General features: G+C 52.7%; 1 protein-coding gene and 2 long non-coding RNA genes across 4 annotated transcripts in view; 2 read left to right on the top strand and 1 right to left on the bottom strand.

Moving 5' to 3' along the window:
- The window catches only part of SMPD3 (sphingomyelin phosphodiesterase 3), an 83,512-nt gene that overhangs the window by 14,391 nt on the left and 44,330 nt on the right, over positions 1-24,791 (bottom strand). Inside the window, exon 2 of the mRNA XM_005692177.3 lies at positions 12,199-12,270. The gene's annotated coding sequence lies outside the window, so the exon portion shown is untranslated. The remainder of the gene's footprint in view (positions 1-12,198; positions 12,271-24,791) is intronic.
- Positions 31-5,781, top strand: LOC108637978. The gene is made up of 3 exons (XR_001919471.1): positions 31-379; positions 3,099-3,407; positions 3,936-5,781. It is a non-coding gene; the product is annotated as an uncharacterized LOC108637978 (long non-coding RNA).
- LOC108637977 lies at positions 12,267-23,209 on the top strand. 2 transcript variants are annotated; one of them, XR_001919470.1, is made up of 5 exons: positions 12,267-12,336; positions 14,910-15,106; positions 20,073-20,288; positions 21,675-21,787; positions 22,927-23,209. It is a non-coding gene; the product is annotated as an uncharacterized LOC108637977 (long non-coding RNA). The 2 variants fall into 2 exon arrangements; XR_001919469.1 differs by lacking the exon at positions 12,267-12,336 and having other exon boundaries at positions 14,826-15,106.

The following is a 24,791-nucleotide window of genomic DNA, read 5'->3' on the forward strand; positions in this document are numbered from 1 at the left end:
GGCACTGCATCTCCCCAGCCAGGCCCACCCCTATCTGCGGCCCCAGCCCTCTTCGTATTCACCTCCCACCCTCCAGATGTGATTTCCTCCCCACGCCTGGCTGTTTCCGCTGCCCGTCATCTAGTTCATCTCCTGTCTTCTAAGACTCAGCTTCAAGATCACCTCCTCAGGTCCTTCTGTCCCCCCGGCCGGGTGGCTCCGTTACCTCCACTGGGGGCTCCCGTGCCCCCTGTGCATGGCCTGTTCTCTGCAGTTCTAGATCATAACTGTGCATGAGATGAGATTGCCACCTTGCAGAACTGGGGGCTCCTTGAGAGACAGAGCCGCACTGAGGGCGCCGGGGCCCCTGAAGCTGTGCCAGCAGGAGCTCAGGAAACGGGTGAGTAAATGCAGGTCAACCTGCCTTGCGGTCTAAGGAGGGGGAGTTTCTGTCACCCACTTGCTGTCCTGCAGCCACCATCTGACATGAGGGTGAGGCGCACTCCCCAGAACAGAGCTTCATGTCGAAAGATAAACTTAAGCTGGTTCTATAGAATGCGTTTCACAAAGATCTTTACTTCCTTTAGAGAAAATCCCTTTGAAGCAAACACTGGAAGGTTACATTTCAAAGCGGGTCTGTCTATCCAAACCACAGCCATCTGACTAGGAGCCCCTCACTCAGGTGTGAGCAACGGGGCTCCCTGTGGTGAGGCCAGAGAGCTGGCCTCAGTGTCCCGAGTGCCCCCCACCCTCCAGCCCCGGACTCAGCCAGTGGCTTTCACCACCTCCCCCACATCCAGCCCAAATCCTGGCCTCTGTAGGCCAGACCCCGGGTTGGGGGATGTCCTCACCCTGATGACCTCAGCTATTTCAGGGGTCCTGTGAACTTGGGCCAGACTGGTGGGCTTAGAGCCCCAAGACCAACTTTGTAACGACAGTGGTTGAAATTGGAGGGTTTGCTGCAAGACTGCTGACCCTCTGTGCCGTGATCTCCTCCCACCCCCTAGCAGAACAGTGTTACCTCTGTGGCTCAGGCTTGGAGGGGCTGGTGGCCCAGGGAGGCCACACCTGCCATCTGACACGCTCACTTGTTCTTCATTTAAATCCTAGCAGTTTCATGTGAGTTTAACCTGGAGTTGGTTGACAGCCCACTTACATGCCCATGTAGCCTGATGGGTTTGCCCCTGCCACCTCTGGTGCACAGTGTGTACACAGACTGGCACACGTCACTGTGTGGAGTCTGCCAACTTCAGGCTGGCTGGAGCAAGAGCTACAGGAGAGGACATAGCCCAGAGGAAGAGCCTGCAGGTCCTGTTCCTATGGCTGGGGAGGGTGTGGGTTGTCCAGAGATGCCCCAGCTGCCAGCAGCACCTGTAGTTGGTACCAAGGCGCTGAGGGTAAGGGTCCAGGCCAGACACCTGGGGACCCCAGGACGTTGCCCCAGTGTCACAGAGCAGGCCTCCTCCCCCGTCTCCCTCCCCTCTTTCCTCCTCTGTAGCCTGAGGTCATCAGCCCGACCCAACCAACACCATCTTCCCCTGAGCACCGCCCCATCTGGTACCATCAGTCTCAGACCGCAAGCCCCAGACCCACAGTCTGCACAGTAGTCAGTGGAGCTTTGGAAACAATCTGATTATGTTCTCCTAGTGGTGGTCTCATTGTCTTGGGGGACAAAGTCCAGTCTCCCAGTCTCTGTCTAGGGGTCCTCTATGCCCCTGCCCTCCCTGGCCAGGTAAATGCAGCCTCACTTCAGAAAAGAATTCCTGAGAGAAATTGTTTAGCCTTCTGTTCTGTGTGGCTCATCCCCAACACTGGCTGGGACAGGGCTATTGGGTGGGGGGTGGGTGTCCCCCTGCAGCTTCCTTGGGTCCTCCTCCTGCTGTGGCCCCAGGAACCCTTCTGGGCAAGTTCCCTCCCCAGCCTTGCTTGAGTGGTAGGTGTGACCTTTCTGCCTCCCCTGGATTGGTCATAGGAACGTGTTTTGTCCCCATTCAGGCATCGATGGGCTGGCAGCCCAGAGAACTATGGTGCTTCTCCAAGATGGGGTAAATCCAAGCACCCCGCCCTTCACGGCTCCCCTGGGTCCCGTCTAAGAACGCTCCCACCTCCCCCTCCCACAGTGTCTGGAACGGAGGGGACCTCAGGTGCTGCCCCCTGCCCTGTGGCCACTTGCAGTCCCTGCCTCCAGGCACGAGAGCTGCTGACACAGTTGACACAGAAGGGATTGCCACCAATGGAGCCAGTTCCTAAAGCTTTGTGGTTAATTACTTTGTCTCAGTGAAATGAAAGGAGGGTAAACAAACAACAACACATTAATTAGTCTGATCTACACTTTCCCCACCAAAGAGAAGAGCGAAGTTAAACACTGGAGGCTGGCAGCTTCTCAGGGAGCCGGAGAGTCCTCGGCAGGCTGGAGGGCAGGATGGCGGGGCACGGGTATCCAGCCTGTGCCCCCGGCCCAACCCAGCCAGAGTTCTTTCTCTCAGGGAGAATACCCGTCCCTCCTCCCTGCCCAGGTCTCTGCTTCTGTGTCCTGGGGTTGGCACCTCTGCCAAGCAAAGTCTACTGTGGCCATTTCTGATGGAGTTGATGGGTCCCTTAAAGGCCCTGTGTGCTGAGCTGTGGCCATCCAAGCCCACGGGCAGGGTTGCTTTTTGGAGGTTTCTGTTTTAAAGCCAACAGTCACTCCCAGGCTTATCCCTATTGTGAATCCTGGTGTGTGGCTTCCAGGGTAGCTTGGGATGACCTCTTCCCTAAAATTAGTGTTTCCAGAACTCACCTGGTGTTCCAGACACCCTCAGGTCCTCATAGTCACTTCTGAGCTCTGGGCTCAGGAAGGGGTCTACACAGCGCCCAAGGGAGGGCTCCCAGGACTCAAAGACTCTGTTCTAGAAGCAGAGACCCCCTGACTCGCTTCCTCACCCCTGGCTGCATTGCTCAATTTTCAGCGCGGGCTCAAGGGTCAGGCTGACCTGATTGAAATCCTGGCACTGGAATCAGGCTCTGTCTCATCGTGGGAGTAATGATACCTGCCTCTGAGGACCATCCTGAGGATTAGAGGGGTCACGTGGCTACAGGGCTGACCCTGCTTCCTTCCTACCTTCCCCTGCTCTTTGTAGGATCTCCCTGACCACCCTTCCCCTGACGCTGTTCCCTGTGTGCCCTGTTTGCTCTCCACGACCTATGAACTCAGTGGAGTTTGCTGACAAGACAAGCTGGTTCTATGTACTGTTCTGTGGGAAGCCTGAACTCACCTGCTGAACTTGTAGGCCCCGCACTGACCTGCAGTGCCTTCAGATCCTCAGAGGTGGCCTTCACTAACTTGTTCCTCCCACCACGGCGAGGAATGGACTGGGTCTGATTGTGACAAGGAGACTGGGCTGTGGAACCAGGATGGACAAAGGAGCAGAGAACTCCACAGTTTGCAGGTGAGAGAGGAAGAGGTGAGTGGGCAGGACCTGGGAGGTCACAGGCCCAGCCACTCCCAGGCAGGCAACGCCTGGGCCATTGACTGTCAGCAGCTGCTCCTGCAGGTGACTGATGCTCTGCGGTGATGTGTCACCATGGAGACCCCTGGTTGCTAACCTGTGACTTGCAGCCACCACGGCATGAGGAACGGGGCCTCAGACTGCTCAGAGGCCTGAGCTCCATCAAAGTCACTGTGCTCAGGGCTCCGGGGCTGACTGATCTGCCATCCCCCTGGGGAGGGCATCCTCAGGAATAGGGCCTGGTCCTGTTTGGGTGAAGATGCAGGGAATAGGGGGGGTAGAGAGACAGGTCCCCAACAGCCCTTGTGGGCGAGCCGCAGTGGACAGCTCTGGCACTGGCACCGAGATGCTAGCCCACTTCCAGCTTCCTGGAAAATGGACCTAGCATGTGTGCTGGCCCCCACCGTGAGCTGCACAGAGGCCCACAGGGTCCAGGAGTGCTGACTTTGAATTACATTTCTCCTGCAGTGCGAAACTGAGTAAGCCAGATCAGTCCTGCTGGTGAAGGCAAGCCCTGCCTCCTCTGAGGAAGCCCACGCCATCTTCTGGGATCTCTAAGCCTTGCTCTGGGAACTTCTGGGGATTCAGTGAGGGTCAGGTGTTGCCCACGTAGGGCTAGTCTGGACCCAGGCCCTTGCTCACTTCCATCTGGTCCTCATGCCTGCTGAGCGCTCTTCCTGGCAGCAAGGCTGAGAGTACTGGAGCAATGGGATCTCCTCGTATCCTCATCATGTCCACAGGCTCATGTCTAGCAGGAGCTGGGCCAAGCCCCAGGTTTCCTCAAGGAAGGTGGAGAAGACTGCTCCAATACGATTATCAGAATGTGCTCGCCTAGCTGGCAGCGCTGAGATCGGGGCGGCCCATTTCTGCCTGGATGCCTGCTGGGAGGGGTTGGCATGGCAACATGAGCTCTGAGCTGCTGAAACTTGGAGTCAGCTCGTGGCTGGGAGGACACAAAGAACGACGGAAGAGGATGCCTTTCCGAGTGAAGCAGGTCAGACAAATCTGGGCTAATCCCTGCAAACCAAGTCCCAGAAGCAGAACTGGGGACTGGGGTCCAGTGTCCACACATGTGCTTAGCAACGCCGCCTGCTGACACAGCGGTGCCAGGTAGACATCTGTTCACCTCTCCAGAGCCAGAGTCCCTGCCTCCCCTTCCTGTGGCCTTCCCCAGCCTCCCTGCCCCTCCTACACTCGCCCTCCCTTGTAAACCCCCATCTGCCCGTCTCATCAGGCACATGCCAGTTTGCACATCAGCCCCCACCAGCCTGAGAGCTCCTCGTGGAGTCTCAAGCACCAGCACAGGCCCAGATCTTAGCCGGCTCCAGCTCTTTGGCTGTGACAGACCCACTTTTGTCTGCCCCGCAGCCATCTGGGTGGGGGGCAGTGAGCCCTACCAGGCCACTCAGCACCACAACCTCTTGACCCCCAACTACATGATCACATAACCCTAGCTCTTTCTGGACCCCTCAGGCAAGAGGCCTGCATTCTCTCTCAGATGGAAGCACTAAGAGCCTGAAGCTTCCAGAGCCTTCCTGGAGAGTGAATCCAATTTGGAGGAAAATAGACCTTAGGGCTGCAGAATGAGGCTGAGTCCTGGTGACACCTTTGAGCTTCAGTTTCCCTGTGCCTGAGTCTAACACAGCCCCCAGAATTTCTAATTAATGGGTTGGCAAAATACCCTTTTCTTCTCTCTAGACAGTTTCAGTTGGGTTTCTGCCACTAAAAGGATCTAGTCTAATATCAACCTTCTACTTGATCTTTTTAAAACTTAATTCTCATCATTTCCCTTCCTGTGCAAACCTCCTGTGGTTCCCCCTGGCCTGCCTGCTGGGCAAAGGTGGAGTCTCCTGAGTCCCTGAAGGCCTGGCAAGATCTGGCATCTGCAGTTTGTGCCCCATGAGTATCCCTCAAGAGACAGCCATGCACAGACTTTGTTGTCAGCTGTGCCAGGTTCAAGTCCTGCTGCCGATACTGGATAGGGTGCTTGCCTGACTCTGAGCTGCAGTTTCCTCATCCGTTAAGCACACATAGTAACATCTCAGAGTAGTTGGAGATGACAGATGGGCAGCACTTAGCACAGTGCCTCACACATCTCTAGTACATTACTAGTCAGCCGTCCATTTCTGTGGTTCCTCAGTTCTCCATATCCATGGATGTGGAACCTGCAGTCACAGAGAGCTGACCTTAAGGGACTTGAGCATCTGTGGACTTTGGCATCTGTGGGAGGTCCTGGAACCAATCCCCTGTGGATACTGAGGGAAGACTAATATTTTATTACTGTGGTGGTGGTGGTCTCAGTCATGTCTGACTTTGCAACCCCAGGGACTGTAGCCCACCAGGCTCCTCTGTCCATGGGATTTCCCAGGCAAGAATACTGGAGTGGGTTACCATTTCCTTCTCCAGGGAATCTTCCCGACCCAGGGATCAAACCTGAGTCTCCTGCATTGCAGGCAGATTCTTTACCGACTGAGCCACCAGGGAAGCCCATTTTATTACTACTACTACTGTTAATTTCCTTGTTGCAATGGCCCTGAAGATACAGCTGGAACCTTCAAAGTTTCCTCCTTGTGTGGTCAGTTGCTTGACAGAAAGTATGCCCTGCTCTCCCATGTGAGGGGCAGGGATGGTGCAGGGGATGCCAGGGCCTCCATCTCCGGGCAGGACTATCTGTTGTGGGCTGCTTGTGCAAGCCCAAGTCACAGGCCTCTGCAGAAGCCAGATGCAGGTAGAGGGGTGATAAAATTTTCAAAAAGAAACTTTCCAGGGGAGCTATTAATGCGTCATGTGGTTTCTGAGAATAGGAACAGGCTGCAAGCAGCTCTGTGGCACTCCTTCAATCAGTCAGCCTCGGCATTTCCATGTCAGAGCTCAGAAAGCCCAGATAAAGCCAATTTCTGCATGACTGGAAAGCAAATCTTAAGGAGGTTGGAGGTAGATGCACCGGGGTGCCCCATACCACCTAGTGTTTAAAATTGTGGTACATCTGGGTTCAAGACCTTGTGCTGCAAGGTCATAGGTCAGTTGCCCTGGGAGTGTGGGCTCCATCGTGGGAAGGGGCTGAATTTGAAGATCTGGCCACCCAGCCCTCTATGGCCTGCCATTCCAGATTCATCTATTGGTAACTGAAAAGGGGGCCATTAAGGAGAAGGCTGGATGATGGCTGATATCTAAATCCACACCTGAGCCATCCTGAGTGGCATCTTCTCTTTTCCCATTTACCCTTGTCTTAGGCTCAAGCATCTGTCTGCAGCCAGATCTGTCTGCCTAGAGTGTTCTGAGGGGGATCTCATATGTGCCCACCAGTCCTGTGCCCTCATGGTGGCTGAGCCTGGGGTAGCCGTGTTGGTGGGTGAGGGCTTCCTGCACAATGAATATCAGCTCTGAGATTGCCCTGTTCACAGGGTCTGCTCCACTTGGCTTTGACTGGACAGGACTGGAGCAGGCAGTTGTGACTACTGGAGAGACCACATGCGAACAGCCAAGCATCTGGATGGGCCTGGGCCTCTTATTTCAAGAGCTCTGAGCCTGCTGTGTGCTGAGGTCTGCGCCTGAGCCTCACCTGGCAAGTGGCCAGAAGCTGGGGATCCTGGAACTCCCCAGCAGGTCACGTCACCTGCCTCATGTGAACCCTGGGGTATCTGCTGCCTGACTGACTGAGTACCAGCCCCCAACCAGCTCCCTGCTCCCCAGCACCACCTCCACCCTCAGGAGAGGCCCTCCTCAGGGACCAGCACTAGGAGGAACCTCGCTTTCTCTCAGGCTCTGCTGTTGAGGCTTCCGTCCCAGCAAAGTCCCTGCTTCCCTGACACGAGAGCTGATGTTAATGGTTCCTGAGCTGAACAAGGCTGGGAACACACTTCACTTAAGAACAAGTGACAGCATACTTTCTGTGGGAGTAGAGCTTTAAATACAAGTCCACAAAAATGGCAGGATTTATGCAGACTCAGTGTTCAGCTGCATTTCAAGTACAGCACTTCCTCCTGGAATGGATTGGCCCGCTGAGCAGCATGCAGACATTTCAAGGCAGCAGAGAACACAGATGAAGACAATACACCTCCCTGACATGGCAGGGACTTGCTAAAATTCTTCTGAAGGGAATCACTTCATACTTAACCTCAAGTTTTCTATGCAGAGAACATTTAACAAACTGAATCGTAGAGAGGAGAATTCATGCAAAGATTAAAAAGCAAATCAGTGTGGATGAGTAAATAAAATCAGGCATCAGTGTCTCACTAGCCTTCCAGTATAGCCCTGGACAGCTGGGCCCGAGGGCTGAGTTTCTGGGCTGAGACTGGATCTCACTCACCGCTGAGAGCTGAGGCCCTGGTCCTGGGCCTCTTCAGAGACCTTGGACCCTTGGTCACTGCCCCCGTCAGGTCCTCCCTCTGCTCAGGGTACCACAGGAGGCTTTGGCTCTGAGAGAACCAACCAGAAGACCTCCTGAAGGAGGATGACCCAGCTTGGGCTGAACCATGGACTACTTGCTTAGGGAGGTCTCTGACCTGCCTGTGGGGCTGTCCTGGGCCTGCTCCAGAAGATATAATGGGAGGAGATTCCGGGCTGCTGTCTGCTACCCCAGGGAGTGGGACTTAGAGCTTCATTTGAATAAGGCTGTGAATTAGTATTTGTCCACAGCGAAGACCAACAGGGAAGCTGTCTTGGGGGTCTATAGCCCCCCATTCCCCTCTATTTGCTGCCACCAAACCTGCTTCCAAGGGTCTTCTGAGCCTCTGGGTTCCAATGAACCCCTACCTCTCTGGTAGTGGTGCCCTGTCTACACCTGCTGCTGAGTCATACACTTCGGAAAAGGGAGAAAAGAACTCTTGGCTGGACACCCCATGTACCCAGCTGGCTGGTGTAGACGTGCTAGTGCAGACAGTGACTGACTTAAAAAGATAAGCACTCTGTGAAGATCTGGGTAGGCTTTGCTTCCCTTTAGCCTGTATCCTGCCTGCAAGCCTAGGACAGGACTCTTGCCTTACTTCCTCTGGGCCTACTTTGTGGGCGACAGGCAAGACTGCATCTCCTGGTCCCCTTGCAGTTGGCTGGGATCGAGTGACTACGTCTGCCCCACAAGCTTTGAGTGAAGGCGATGGGTGTCTCAGAGGGGCCAGAGTACTGCACAGCAGGTGTGCCAGCTTGGTCCCAGGGCCCACACTGGGCCTGCAGGGGATCGGAAGAGGGAGCTTGGAGATGAAGCCAGCAGCTTGGTGGGGTCAGAGCCCAGGGATCAGGCGCTGTCAGGTCTTGCTGGCTGATGGTGCCTGCCAGGGCTGGAGGGGCAGGAGCAGGGGCAGGGCAGCAACTGTCAAGGCGGGAGGCTGGGGGTGCTTGGCTTCCATCCCTGTGAGTCAGAGGCAGCACCCTTACTGCTTGGGGTATTTCACTCTGCCCCAGAATTCCTGGGGGCAGAGCCTTGCTTTCTAGGTATGTATATTTGAGTGTGGGGGTGTCCTAGATGGAGACAGGAAAGTGGTGGGTGGTGGGTGGAGCAAGCAGTGAGCAAGGGAGGGAGGTGAGGTGGAGAGAACTGTGAGTAGGCACGAGGAAGACAGGGACACTCAGGAGTCCGGCCTGCCAGCCTGCACCTTGTTGGCCACAGTGACCCAGGTTACAGGCCAGGAGGAGACACCAGGGGAGGGGCAGCCTTGGAAACTGGCCCTGAGAGGGGGCTCCAATGCATTCACTTGCAGTTTACCCTCATTGGGTTTGTTTTACTTAAGTGCTTAGAATGTCTGGTTAGCATCCCATCCTGGGTCTCAGAATAGTGAGAGCACACGGGGCGTGCTGGCCGTGCTCTGGGAGGACTGAGTGACCCTCTGGCTGTGACCCTCTGGTACGCTGGGAGTCTGGGCAGCCCCCAACTTGAGGGTACCTGCACCCTCCCTGCACTGCTAGACAGAAGGTGGACAGGGTGTCTTACTGGCCTTTCTGGTAGAGATTTGGAAAGAAAATTTCCAGAACAGAGGTCAGCACCACTGAGAAAACAGTCTATGCAGTTTCAACCAGATTTGCTCTAAGATACAGGCCCAACAGGGCGCCTCAGCTGCTTCTCCTCATCTGTCCCTCAGCCCTTCCCCCTGGTCCTGGACCTCTATTCTTCTCATTCCCTCCCTGCCCTTGGGACTGCTCTTTCTCTGAGCCCTTTGTTGTTCCCTCCTCCCTGGCCCACCCCCTGGAAATGCTGTACCTTCCCCTGCCTCTTCTTCTCTTGGTTGATCTTTTGTGGGTCACCTATTCCCAGGTGTCTCTCCTGATCTCTGATCCCATGAATTTAAGTGGTTGACCAGCTCTCCATCTTCCCTTAAAAGTTTATCAAATTTGTCTTCCTCCACTTCCCCAATACCAGCTCTGTCTCCTGAGTAGTCCTAGGTCCCTGGACCTCTTCCATACCCACCCCTGCCTCTCACCAGCCCATGGTTCTGCCTTCCTAATCCCTGGCATCCATTCCCATTGGCCACACCCAATTCAGGCCTCACCTTGTCCCACCTAGACCCTGTGACAGCCATCACCTGGTCTTGGAGCTGGCCTCCCTTCTTGGTCCTTGTGGCAGCTGGTGGCATCTTTCTAAACTACACATTGGACCACATTGCTTGCCCACTAAACTCTTAGTGGTCCTTGCTGACCCCAGGGAGATGCACCTGGCAGGAAAGAGCAGGCAGGCCCAGCAGCCTGATTGCTCAGTGATCCTGCCTACTTCTGAAGTCCCAGGGCATGCCCCCCACCACCCAACCTGCGCAATTTCCCCCCAAGCCCTTCCTGTGCTCCATGCCTCTACTGAGGTGGGTTCCTTTCAGCTATTATCTATGCAAAAGCCTCAGAAGAGGCGCTCAGGGTTTGGAAGTCACGATGATCATATAACCAGCCAGTCCCTCTTCTGCGGCCCCAGGGGTAACTACAGATCTTTGACCAGGGTGAAATGAGCTGTTTCTCTCCTGACAGCTGGCAGTTTCTGTGCATTTATTGCCCATGTGCTGGCTGCACACCAGAAGGATGACCAGCCTCCCACATGCTCAGATCTGCCACACTAGACACAGAACTGAGAGAGGGGAGGCTTGAGCAACATTGGCAAATCTCATCCCTCACACAAAGGGAGGGAGGGCTTATTGTGTGTGGCCCAATGAGGCTTTTGCAGGGCCAGGGACCCTGCCCACATGGTGACCCCACCTGCTTGGGAGCTCAGCCACCCACTTCAACCTCCAGTCCTGGGGAATTTGAGCTCCTTTTCCCCCTTGTAGGCACTCAGTATTATATCCCATCACCTGTATGTTGGGCACAGAGTAGGCCGATACTTAGAACCCCTGATGACTGACTTGACAGGTGACAGCCCTGCCCCCTGCAGGCCTGGGTGGCTTCAGCAATCCAGTTCATCTAGGGTGGCCCATCAGGACCTCAAACTCATCCTCTCCCTCCCTCCCTTCCATGCTCTCTCTCTGTGCAGGGGGTGGGGTCGGGGGCTATGAGCCTGTCCATGGCAGAGACATGAGGGATACTAGAAATGAGCCTCAGAGAGGCAGAACAGATCCACCTCATGGGACAACTTGAGCTGATGCTGCACAGAACGCACCTCCCAGAATGAGCTCTTGACACTGAATGGTGCATCTACACGGTACAACCACCCCAACCAGATACCATTGGTTCCATTTACAGACGAGAAAACTGAAACTCAGAAAAGTAAACAGTCCCTGAGCGGTGTAGCCTGGTCACCGGATCTCAATTTTCCTTTCCTCTCTGCATTTCCACCAAGATTAAATACAAATGATATGCAAACACATGCAAAATATGCAAGTGAGCGCTGTCCAGCACCAAGCCCCTCTACCTGTGGGACAAGTTCACCACACTATCCCCCTTGTCCTGCCTGTTCTTACCCCTCCCTTCTCCAGTTCCTGAAGGTTACATTTGTCACCTACCCCCACTGATCCCTTAGTGAAGACCTCAATAATCTTCCATGTGAACTGCCAGCCTCATCCAGCTCCCTTTTTGTTTTTCCATCTAGTCATCATCACCTTGAACCCCCATATCTCCCTTCCCCCAGCTTGGTGACCTCCCCAGAAACCAGAAAAGCATCTAACATGCGTATTTGAGAGGGAGCAGGTTCTTAAAATGATCTTGCTGTCCTGGCTACTGAACTGAGGTTCCGAACTTTCCAGGGGTCTCTGTGTTTCTGGTTTCCACTTTTATTCCAATGGTTTGAATTATTTCTCTGAGATGGATTCAAGACTACAATTACAAGGTAAAGTTCAAAACTTCTGATGCACATTGCCACACTGCTTTTCTTGAAGGTCATTTGAGAGTGCCTGTTTCACAGTATCTTTGCCAGCTCCAGGTTTTAGCATTAAAAAAAAAATTTTTTTATAGTTCAGTGGGAAATGATACCTGATTATATTTTCCAGAATATTTAAATTGTATTCCTTCATTTTTGCAAAATACTGCCTCAATGTTTTTCCTCCTTATTGAAGGAGTTTGCATTTGCAGTCTCCAAAGATTTGCGTGTGTCAGACATGCGCCTTCTGCAGGCACTGAACCACGAGGATGGGTTCAGAATGGGAGCAAACTGCCCCATACTGCTTACCCTAGAGCTGTGTTTTCAAACTTTTTATCCAAGAAGCAGAACCTTATCTCAATCTCAGACAGCACCTCTTTATATAAAATGTGAATAAGTAATCTATGAAGGGAGGACCGAAGTGCCCTCTCCCATCCCCCTCTCCCTTCCAGAAGCCCCTCATACCTGAGGAGGCGCCGCTGGGAGCTTCTAGTCTTTTCTGGCAGAAGAGGGAGCACTCACTTCGGAGTCAAGGACCTGAAAAGAAATGAATGGTTCACAGAAGTGCCCGGAACTCAACAGTCACCGAGCAGCCCAGTACAGGTGAGCCAGGTACAAAGACCTAGGGGCCGCACCTGTGCAGAAGGCACGGCCACACCCTCCACGTCGCCAAGGAGAGGGTGTGGGCCCCGCGGTCCCCGCGAAGTTCAGCCGGAAGGGGTGCAGGCGGAGGTTTGTGGGATAGACAGGCTGGGGATATGCGGGTTGACAGGTGGGGAGGACTCTGTGGGTGGGAGGCATGAGGCTTCCATGTGAACAGCTGGACCCAGACCAGGCCAGAGCTGTGCAGGGTGAGGGGCGGGGAGAGGCAAATTCAGAGCGTCAGCAGTGGGGCCAGGGTTTGATCTGATAACTGAAGCTAGAACAATCAGAGCTCTTCCCAGGAGCTTTGTATAATCTCAGCCTGACGAGATACCTGAGGGCGGGGGGAGGAGGGGTGGAGAGCTGAACCCAGACCCGGAAAAAGAAGGACCGTGGCTACTGAGACAGGGGTGGGTGGGAGGAGGAAGCCGTTTGGCAGCAGATAAGGAGTGGAGGAGACAGACCGGCAGAGGGAAGGCTCGGCGCGGACACTTCGTGAACCCAGTGGGGTCTTCGGAGGGGGGCCCGTTTGGGAGGGCACTCGCGTGCGCGGAGACCTTTGGACACGAAGCCACGGGCTCCCCGCATTCCCTGCTGACCCAGTCGGAGGATAGGGCGGGCTGACACTCACTCCCCAGGAGGGTCTCTTGGGCCCCCGGCTCGCTCTCTGGCCCCGCCCCGCCGTTCTAGCCCCCCCGGCCTCAGGTGCCGGACCCGCCCCGGGTTCTGGTCCCGGCCTCTGGGCCTGGGACACTGCCTGGACTGACTCTCTGGCCCCGCCTCCTGAAACCTGGCCCTAGGCAAGAGCTCTCTGGCCGCGCCCCCTGGCCTCAGGCAAAGTCCTAGCTCTTTAGTCCCTCCTTCCAACCCCAAGTCCCGCCCCCGACTTTCCCGCTGAATCCCTTGCTTTTTGGCTCCGCCCAGCCCGCACCCCGCGCGGAGCTCGTTGGTCTTCCACTTTCTCAAGGCAGTCCTGCGGCCCGTCGGCGCAAGTCACTCACTCTCCAGGGTCCCTGTGGACCAGCCTCTGTCCTTTAGTTACACTTACTTTGCAAATCACCCAAATTGTTTCAGAGGAACCTGAAATTTGTGTCCCAAGCCCTCTGCCCTCAAGCCTGAGTGAAGCTGGAAGGTGTGTCTTCTCACTTGGGAAATAGTTGGCGACCTCCTGATTAGGGTTCCACTCGAAAAGCTCCAGTGAGACAAGAATTCTAGCCGGCTGAAAGGTTTTGGACAAGTCATTTAACTTCTGAGCCTCAGATGCCCCCTCCCCTGTAACACTGGGGGTCACTACAGAGTCTTGGATGGTCATGGCTGGGACCAAGTGAGCACAGGGACTGATGTTACCAGATCAGAATAGGAAGAAAGAAGCGGAGGAACCCTAGGTCCTCACTGTGCAGGAGGGGGCCCTTGTTTCCATGTGGACACCCTGGCTTATTTCCTGGCTTATTTTCCTGAGTTTCCTGATGAGCTTATTTCCTTCCCAGTCTTCCCTCTCCACCTATGGTGTCGGGAGTCCACCCTACCGAGAGGTTAGAGGATGGCCTACTGTCTTGGCCTCCAGGGGATGCCTTGTCCCCTGTGCCCTGGACGCCAGCCTCCTCACCCTCAGTAAGCTGACAACCCACCCTCACCTCTCTCTTTCCCCTCTCATCGGGCTGACCTGCCCCTAGACAATAGGCTGGCACGCATCTGGAAGTGGACATAAAAGAGGCATCCCTCTCCGGAGCCATCCCAGCCTGTGCGGCTCTCCCAACCTGTGCCTTCTCCACGAGCAGTGAGGAGCTCCCACCTCATCTCTCAATGAGAGATTTGTTAAGGAGGGTCTTTGTCCTTAGATGTTCCCCATACTATCCCCCATAGGCTATATAGCATCTCTCCCCTACCAGACTCTTCTGAAAAATCCCCTGTGTGTGTGTGTGTTTTTTTTTTTAATAAAATTAATCGACAGGAACTAACTATTTAGGGAGGGTTTCCTGAGGGGAAGTGGAATCTCTGCAACCTTGAGATTACAGAACCTTTTCTTTTCTCAAAAGAAAAACATGTCAGAGCACTAGTATTCTGAGCCAGACCTTGTTTTGAAATATGCTCCCCTCTGTCCTTTAACAAACTGCAGCCTTTCTCCCTCTTTGAAAATAAGATCACATCAAGTCAGGGATTAGAAATGGGAAAAATTCAGTCAGAACCTCCCTCTGCCAGTTATACATCTCAATACACTCCTAGGCGAGCAGAATCAGCTCCCACTACAACCCAGCTCAGCATCATTATTCAGAACGCACCGGTAGGAAATGGTGAAACAGAAGGACCTTTCATCCTGAGTGAGCGAGGCCTGCAGCACTGCTCTCCTAGCTCCGGAAGCTGGCGGTGTCTGGGGCCAGTGGAGTCAGGGCCTGTTGCTTAAATAGGCAGTGGGAGGGTCTGGGGGGGGGGGTGGGCGGGCATGGAAAGTGGGCCATTTACCCAGCACAGCCAGGCAGTGTCTGCCGAGCCAGCAGTGGTCCTAAGCACGCGCCTGACTGCTTGTCCACCATGAGCCTCAAGCCCACAGGCCCCTAGACCACAGACCAGCACCTGGGATGACCCCTGATGGACGTGCTGCTCTAAGTGAGCCCACATGCCCAGACACACGGAGCTTGGTCCGGGTTCCTGGATACCTCTTCCTGTCCTGAGACACAGGCTGCCTGGGCAGCAGAACCAACTGTGGAGTTGGATGGACCTGCTCCCAAGACCAGTAAGTAGTGGGCATCAAGCAGGGCATCTCACCAAGTCTCGGTTTCTACTTTCTTAAAATGAGGATAATAACACTGACTTCATAGATTCAGAAATAATGTTTGCAAAGGTTCTAGCACCTAAGAGGCTGATTTATTTATCCACATGATGATGATGGAGTCAGGTTACTGTCAACAAGGTTCAAACCCAGAGAGGTTTGGTAACTTACACAGTCACACAACACTTTAGCTGAGTGTCAGAGTCAGACTTCGTGCAGACCTGAGACTAAGTTGGGTTGGCAGAAACCCCTTGAGGTGAAGGTAGGGAGCAACTGCTGGCCTCGGGGAAATGTCTTGACTGAACTCTGGTGAAGGAGTTTCCCCTAGAAACCCAAAACAGAGATAAGGGAAGAGGCATGGCTGGACAGGCAAGCTGAGATGGCTGGTCTGTGCATTTGGTTGGGACCTTAGAGGGGATGCAGACGTATCCTAGAGTAGCTACTAGGTGTGGCTAGTGAGAGGAGTTTGTTTCTTCTTTTCACTTGAACAGAGCAAATCCTGTTTGAGAGCATAACTAATATATGGGTAGAATTGCACATTTTCCCGTTAGGTTCAGCTTCAGCTCTCAAGATGTTAGTCCTTTTGCCATTTTAATTTCAAAAGACCCTCTCTCCATTTCAGCTTGCCAGATAATTTATCATTCAAAAATATAACTGGCAAACGTTTATTTCTTTCCTTGAGAGTCAAACTTGAAAGGCACAGTGTGTGTACTTTAGTTCTAGGCTGAACTGTTTTTTCATGTTTGGAAACTTTTCTTGTATTATTTCTTTCCAGATGTTTCCCTCATCATATACCCCACCCCATTCATCACTCTCCTATTTTGGGGGATTCGACCCCATTTCCCATTTTTCAAATCAGTTATTTACGCCTCTCTTTGTTTTCTGTGTCTCCATTTCTGGCTGGATGTTTTCTTTTATCTTCAACATCACTGTTTCCTTTGTTCTGTTGTTTCAGTTATGCAAACTGCTACATCCAGATGTTTTCAGTTCTTTTATAGTCATGGAATTACAGCCATTGTTGTTGTTGTCGTTCTGATCCATTCCCGTTAATAGTATTTTGGTCGTGTATTTCTTTCAAAGTAGTTACTACTAAGTTTGCCTTACTTGCTCCAGAGGCTTTGCAGATTCCATCATCTAAAAAACAAGTTAATTGATGTTTCTTGAGGGCCCACTGTGTGGAGACACTGCTGCTCAGCACCTAGCTTGTGGTAACTGCTTCCCTTCCAAGTTTAACTCAGAACTGTGCGGTTAGAGCTGCTTTGAGGGAGATTCTGATTAACTAAGGCTTATCGCATCTTGTTTTTGAAAAGATGTTCTATGTGCAATGTACTAAGGTTTTTTTATTTTATTTTTTCAAGGAGTGAGAAAATTAGGGCTAAGGGAAAATAAAGGTGGAAGAAACATGCAGCAGAGATGGGAGGATGGAGTGAATGAGAGGGTCTTGATTCTGACCTCAGATGGGCACAGAGGGGATTCATTTTATGACTAAAACCTGTCCTTCTGATATTTGTTGGTGTTGACCCTTCAAGTTCTTACTTGAACGGCTGCAGCACAGAACAGCTCCCTGGTGCAGCTCAGTCTGCAAGCCCCCAGGGTGGGAAATGCTTTTTTGCTTTGTTCCCAATAGGAATGGAGTTGAAAAGAAACAGAGGTGAGATATATTCATGACGTGTGAGTGGCTGCATGTAAACACTGGAAGATACCTCCTGCTCATCTTTCAAAAGTCAGTATTGATTGAGCAGCTAATTAGCTGTGTATTTCCTGTGCTCTAAATTGGATTGTTTCCCTGTTTTGGGGTGGCAGGTGTCTTCTGGGTGGGGGCTTTCTGTTCCCATAGCGCGCCAGGGTGGCCTTATTTCACACCTCTCAGGAAACAGCCTTCCGAGTGACAGATTGATTGCTGTATGGGTGGTTACCAAAAAAGATCTTGTTTTATTAGCTGTTTGTCTTGCAAAGTGAAATCAGTTTTTTTTTTTTTAAACTTTATCAAAATGTCATCGTCCTGGGATTTGAAAACCTGCCCTCTGGTTTCAAGGGAAGATTGGCAGATCCCACAGGTAAAGAGCTGTAATGTCAGGGTCTCATTCGAGCCCTTGAGTAATGAGCTTGGCTGTGGCCCCCAGCCTGGGCTCTCTTGTGGTGAGGGGAGGGCACCCAGGGCCAGCTGGGCACCAAAGGATGTTGGCAAACCTCATCCTGGTGCCTGAAATTATGCCCCCCCCACTTTTATTTTAATACATCAAGGGAACATAAACATCAAGAGATTCATGCACATGAATGCTCATGTGTGAGTAATTTTGCTTTTCTGTTTGAGGAAGAAATAGAAAACGTAGTAAAAACATGAAAAGACCCTGATGCTGGGAAAGATTGAGGGCAGGAGGAGAAGGGGTTGACAGAGGATGAGATGGTTGGATGGTATCTCTGACTCAATGGACATGAGTTTGGGTAAACTCTGGGAGTTGGTGATGGACAGGGAGGCCTGGCATGTTGCATTTCATGGGGTCTCAAAGAGTCGGACAGACTGGGCGACTGAACTGAACTGAACTGAAAATCAAGGAAATATATTAAACAATTTAAAAAGTATTTGCTTTCCTATTGGTGGCGCTTAAAGAAGAGAGAAAGAGAGGAGATTGAAAGCAGTGGAGAGAAGGCAGGGGCCAGAGTCCTGCCTCCAGGGACCACCGCCCCACCCCCCGCCCCCCCTCCCTGCTCCCAGCCCCACAGGCCTGGCCCCTGCAGTCTTGTGGGCAGAGACTTGTTCCTCAGCCTCTTCCTCTCCCTCACCTTGTCCCGTCTGGAGGCAGTCCCTCCCAGCTCTGTGGTCCATTTTCAGTCCCTGCTTCCCCTTTCTCTGGCTGTCATCTCCACTTAGGCCTCCTCATTTCTTGCCAGCATGGTGGCACAGTCCCCAAGCCTACGTGTGGTGCCTTCATGCTCCAAGTCCAAGCCCGTGATCCCCACCACAAGCAATCTGAGTTCCTCCTGCCCTTGGCCAGCACCTCAAATCTCCCTCCACACCCAGGAAATCTGCCTCCCTTGCCTGATTTAGGGGCCCTGCCCTCCACAGCCTCACTTCTGCCATGATTCATTTGGATGGCCTCAACCTGTGGCTTTCCTCTTTCCTGGTACATGCCATGCTCTTTCACGCCTCTGTGCCTTTGCACATGCTGTCCCCTGTATCTGGAACACCCTCCCCGGCTGGTCTACCTGGCACCCAGCCTCTAAGGTTCAGCACTGCAGCTCTCAAGCCCCTCCCTTCAGTTGCACCCCCACTGGGCTTTGTGCTGGCAGCCCAGAGCCCCCAAAGCAGCAAGCACTGAGCCAGTCTCTGAGAGGCGCTCAGGGAACCTTGGTTGAAATAATAAAATGGTTTCTAGCCAGGTTCAGTTCCGGAAGTTCCAGAAGGTTCAGTTCCCTCTGTATATTCCAGGCGGCACAGCAGGAGCTGTGAGAAAACTCCCCACTGTTTGAACTAGTGCATTGATTAGGCTGCCTTAAAGGTGAAAGGACCCATGTGAACTCCCGTGTGTGGTGGCAGTGCCTAGTGCCTGCAGCTGGCTGAGATTGCACCATCACCATCACCCACGTTTAGGGGGCACCCACCGTGGGCCGGAAAGTGTGTTGAGGATATTGCATGCAGAACCACTTGTTTAATTCTCTGAACAGCCTAGGAAGGTTGGGTAATATTGTTCCCATACTTGGAGAGGGAAACAGAGGCTTGAGGAGGGTAAGTGACATGTCCAAGTCACACAGCTAGAGAGTGGCAGAGCCCAGACTCTGTGGGGAGGACTTATCGATGGCCCCCTCCTGGCTCAGGTTTTGACCCCCCACCCAGGACTCCCTAATGCCACAGAGGCATGTGCAGTCCAGGGACGAACACCCCAGGAGTCTGGGAAGCCTTGTAGCCTCCACCTTCCCCTCTCTGATGCCCTCATCCTCTGTCCCTGGGGAACTTAGCACCAGAGTGTGGATGGGGCTGTTGCCTTGGACAGACAGCTGGTGAGGCTCGGAAGGATAGAGCCAGCAGGAGCCAGATAGAGCTCTAGTCATGGGGCCAGGGAGGGGTTGAGGGGACATGCTGGCCAAGCTCAGTTTATCTTACCTGCTCCTTCAGCCTGGCCCCCCATCATCTGTTCTCACCCAGAAACCAAAGTGATCTTTCTGCATGCAAACCTGAGCACCTTCCAAGCTTAACACACTTTCATTGCCCCCAGAATAAAATCCCTGCCCTGAGCCCACTGTCCTTTCCCAATTCATTCTCTGCTAGTCTCCTCCTCTGCTTGTGGAGGAGGACTTTCCTTTGTGGTCCCTGTCTCTCTCAGGGCAGGTCTTTCCTCACTCTGTCCCCTCGCGCTGGAAGTCCCCCCTCCTTGTTTGGCTGATAGCTCCTCAGCTGAAAAGTCTCCTCCTCAGGGAAGCCCTCCTGATTTCCCCCAGTGTTCAGTATTAGGGCCTCCTGTTGAAGCTCCCAGCCCTGCCTCCCAGGTGAGCTTGGAAGGGGCTGGGACCTAGCCACCTGCATACTGATAAGGCCAAGGGGACTGACACACAGGAGCAGCAATGAACCCCAAGTGTGACCCTCCAGAGGGAGATGCCAAATCTGGTTGCAGGATGTTGGGGTCTTATGGTGAGAGGGGGATTGTTGAAGAGGCAGGTAGTGCCTGGAACGTGCAGGGCTGTGGCCACGTGGACCCCAAGCTGAAGCCACAGCTGTAGACACCATTCTTGAGGAAGGCAGTGAGAGGAAAGAAAGAGGTCAAGGACAGACCTGGAGACTTATCCCATTTTTGGCTTAGTGAGGAAAGAGGAGCCAAAAAGAGCACTTGGGAAAAGGCGGAAGAATGCAGAAGAAAAAAAAAAAGGAAGCTAAGATATAGCACTGTTTTTATTTAGTTCTCAGATAGTCTTAATTTTTTTTTGTTTCCCTTAGAATAGCTGAAACAGGAGGGCCCTACGTGGCAGTCCCTGGGATGAGAAAACCGTGTGTCAAAGCTGCTGCCGAGTCCCTCTCTATTTTTACCTTCCTCACACTACCTCTTTGAGCCTGGAGGAGGCATCCTGGCCTGAGGTGGCCCGAGCTGGCGTCTCCGAGGCAGATTCAGCCAGCCCTCAGCTTGTTCTCCAGAAACCACTACCAAAATGCCAGGTATTCACTTTTCTTGACCAGAAATAAATGTGTTAGACAAATGTCCACAGGCAGTCTTGAGGGATGTGAACATGGAATCACCCCATAAATTTACTTTTGTTTCCTTTCCTTGGTTCAAAGTTGGGGTTTTTTGTTCGTACTAGTTACATTAAAATTGGACAGTAATTAATGTCTTTAAAATAGAATGTCCATATTCCCAAGTTTAGAAAGAAAAACCACCTAGAAGAGAAAAATGTGGACGCATGTGAAATGCCATTTCATCAACCACGGCGGCTTTCATCAGCCTCGACTGGGAGCCCTGCCCAGTGGGGTTTGCGGTATAGCAGCCCATGTCTGTGGTCTCTTTTCACCCTGTCCTCCCCCCACCCCCCCGCCCCCAGGCTCCAGATCAAGGAACCCTGACATATATGGCCTGGAGCCCTCAGGGTGCGCCAACCTCTAATTACATTTCTTTTTTTAAATATTGATAAACAGTTCCTCTGTTGATTCAAATGTTTTTAAACACCGAGCCTGTAGCTTCTGGCTCAGAACAGACAGAACAGATCCTCCAGGCCTCCTTAGGCCTCGAAGCTTCTCCCCAGTTGCCTGGGCTCTCGGCCTCTCATTTGACCACTGAAGGAAGAAACCTGTCCCTCTGGCTTCCCTGGTGGCTCAGATGAAAGAATCTGCCTCCAGCGTGGGAGACCTGGGTTTGATCCCTGGGTCAGGAAAATCCCCTGGAGAAGAGAATGGCTACCCACTTTAGTATTCTTGCCTGGAGAATTCTATGGACAGAGGAGCCTGGCGGGCTATATATATAGTCCATGGAATCAGAAAGAGTTGGACATGACTGAGTGACTAACTCTTTCATTTACCTGGATGGGGGTTTGCAGGGTGGGGGGGTGTCACTTCAGGATTCAAAATCAGGCCTGGCTGGGCTTCAGGGTAAGGCTCGTGTTCCCCAGGTGAGGACTTCTGGCCTCTCTGTCTAGCTGGGCTCCTACTCTGGGTTCAAGGTGGAGGTGGGGAGGGTGAGGTGGAAGGGGCCAGCTTCTGCTGCCTGGTGGCCTGATGCTGCACTATACATATGTCACCCCCTGAATGGGTATTGGTCCCTGGTCCCACAGGTTTGTATGTAAACAGGATGACAGTGGAGTCCCCCCCTCCCCAATTCTCCCCGCCATGGCTGCTACATGGGATGGAGGGGAGGGGGAGTGGAGGGGACCCCTTCTAGTCCCACAGAGTCAGAAGAGCTAAATGATATCCATTCCATCTTGGGGACACTGACATACCAGGACCCTCCAGGCCCAGACTCCCCCAGACATAGCTGACTGCACTGTAGGGGGAGGATGGTGGTCCCCGTGGCTCCTGGATGACTCAGAGCCCACTTGACTGCTTCTTGCCCAGGCTGCCCAGTTCCCTGTCCTTACTGATCAGAGGACTTGACCAGCAGCCGGGTATCGACATCGCTTCTGAAATGACCACGTCCAGAGAGGAGCGCCTTGTTACAAACGCAGCAGGTCGGTGAAGCCTGTGATATTGCAAAGCCGTTGGCTTTGTGGGTCTGAGGCTGAGTTCCTGACATCGCCACACCTCCCCATCTGACATCGTAGCAGGTCAACTACTATTGTTAACCATTTTACAGATGAGGAAACTGAGGCCCAGAGAGGTAAAGCACGCTGCCTGAGATCACAAGGGAGGAGTTGGGATTTGAACCCAGGTCCATCTGATTCTGAAACCAGAGAGCTTCTCAATCTATCCTGTTACAGAGCATCCTGGTCTCACCTCCTGCCTTTGGCAAGTGGTCTCTGGAAGGGGGCACCCTCAGATGTTAGCATCAGGGGTGATGTGGTCCTGGGTGAGGGTCAAGGGCTCTATGGAGGTACTAGCAGCCATGGTGCTTCTTGTCAAGTCTTGCCCAGGTCCTCTTGGATGTCCTTTTTAGTTGGGGGACCTGTTAGCATGATCCATCTGGACTGCAATTTAAGAAGCAATCGTGATCAGCTTGGTGACTATCAGGCCTTCCTGCTACATGCCAGGAAATGGACCTAACCCTGTTAAAGGGTAAATCAGATATAATCAGCTGCTAATTCAATGGAGAGACTCTATCAACATTTATCAAGATACAGAAGCTGGTCCAAATGAGTTAGACAACAGTGATGGTTGGATTAGACTCATAAGAAGAACCAACCAGTACTTTCTGAGATCTTTAAAAAAGATTAAGTGGAAGAGAAACTTTCTCAGTGCCATACGTTATAGGTATACACAGTCATGTGTCCCGAATGTAGATGGGGGTGACTTTCAGACTGGCCACGTGCACACCTGCAGCCTCATCCTGCTATGGTCTCATTTTTCCAGTCCTGACAGAGGTGCCTAGACCCCTGGAACACTGCCCTGTTCAAAACCGAAGCTGGGAGATCAGCCAGTAAATGGGACTGGCCCTTCCCTTTCTGTGCCTGAGGATTATAAAATTCTCAGCCATGGAGTTCGTGGACATAGAAAATGTCTGACCAACTCTAAGTGGGAAAGAATTTCTCTGCTAACTGGTGGTTTGGGATTCACATAGGCCAGATCATAATCAGATTAGTGAGGATTGATTGGATCTGTTACTTTCAGATTAGACTGAAATTTTGGTCCCCACTTTGTTCCCAACTGCCAGCCCAGCTGACCACCAGGGAGTGATCCAAGACCCTTCTCTGCAAGCTCACAGAGGTGGTGGCCACTAAGAGCCAACAACGTTCCACAGACTCCTACCCCAGCCTCCCTTTGCTGCAGAAGCCTGCCTTCTAGACCCCTCTGCAAGGAAGAACACTCCCCACCCACACCGGGGCCAGCTAGTGACTTTCCTCTGATCTGTCAAGTCCCTCTTTAGGACTGTGCTTCCCCAGCTGCTCTCACAGTTGGTAAGGTCTAACTCCTATAATAAATATCTCATGCCATCATGCTTGTATGGTGCTGCCTACCACTATTGAGCCCTGAGTGATACAGCACCCTCAGTGTCTCTCCCCCATCAAATGGGGGTGGTGTGAGATATACCAGGCCTTAGACGAGGACTGCATCCTGGTGCTAAGGGCTGTGGGCCTGGGATTGATCCTGGAGGGTACATTTGTCACCATCTGAGGACAAGCTGAGGATTTCCCGGGTGGTGCCAGTGGTAAATAATCTACCTGCCAGTGCAGGAGATGCTGGAGATGCAAGGTTCGATCCCTGGGTAGGGAAGATCTCCTGGAGAAGGAAATGGCAACCCACTCCAGTATTCTTTCCTGGAGAATCCCATGGGTAGAGGAGCCCAGTGGGCTACAGTCCATAGGGTCGCGAGGAGTCAGATACAACTGAGCACGAGGAGTAAGAGGACAAGCTTAGGCTGGAATCATTTCTCAGTTGGGCCGTAGTGTTCTGGCTCCGGTCGTGGGAGCCCCGCAGAGCAGGGCTCACGTGAGCTCGGCAGACGTGGTCATGCTGGTGGTGGATGGTGTGGGTGGCCTTCCCAAGGTCTGACTGGTTACCCAGCCCAGTGGGTGCTGTAACTGAGTGTTAAAGGCAATGGCTGGGTAGAGCCTTTCCTTTCGGATGCTGGTATCTCAGTCCAGGACTCACCCCCAAGTTGGCACATCATTCCCCTGGAAGCCAGTGTGTGCTGAATTAGGAGGCTTCCAGGAAGATGCTGAGAAGGGCAAGAATGGCTCCCTGGGACTGAGACCAGCTCTGCTGACTTGCTGGTGAGGAGGCTTTGTTCCTGGAATGATGAGGAGCTAGTCTTGCCTCTCTGAAGCTGGAGATGAGATTTGTAACCACCGCCTCTGTCCCAGGGGCTATCCACACAGCACACCTGTCCACTATATTCAGGTCCCTGCTCAAACATCATCTCCTTGACATGGCCTCTACCACCTATATAAAATAACACTCTTTCCACCACTCTCTATGCCCTTACCTGGCTCCACTTTCCTTTCCCGAATATCACCATTTCACACAGTATGCAGTTCTGTATTGTCTTTCCTTCTCCAACAGGAGGTGAAGCCCATCAAGGCAGGGACTGTGTCTGTCTTGTTCCCCATGATCACCCAGGACAGTTTAGTCACTCAGTCGTGTCCAACTCTGTGACACCGTGGACTGTAGCCCGTCAGGCTCTGTCCATGGGATTTTCCAGGCAAGAACACTGGAGTGGGTTGCCATTTCCTTCTCTGGGGGATCTTCCCAACCCAGGGATCCAACCCAGGACTTCTGCGTTGGCAGGAGAATTCTTTACCACTGAGTCATCAGGCTCATAGAAGACACCAGTGCAAATTTGCTGCAGGTCAGAACTGCCTTCTGTGTAAAGAAAAGTGTCCTGATCTCCTCTCCATTTGTCTTTCTCCTCCTAACCCAGAGGAAGGCTACTGCTTGGAGTCAGGAAGGCTGCTTTGATCAGTTAGGTACCAAACAGGAGTTCTCAACATCCAGAGTTTTTGAGTTTTTTCTTTTTTTTTTTCCCTAATCACTACTCTTGATTATGGAATCTGTAACCATTTTGGAAGTGGATTTGGT

This window comes from Capra hircus, chromosome 18 (genome assembly GCF_001704415.2).
Source record: "Capra hircus breed San Clemente chromosome 18, ASM170441v1, whole genome shotgun sequence".
Lineage (NCBI taxonomy): Eukaryota > Metazoa > Chordata > Mammalia > Artiodactyla > Bovidae > Capra > Capra hircus.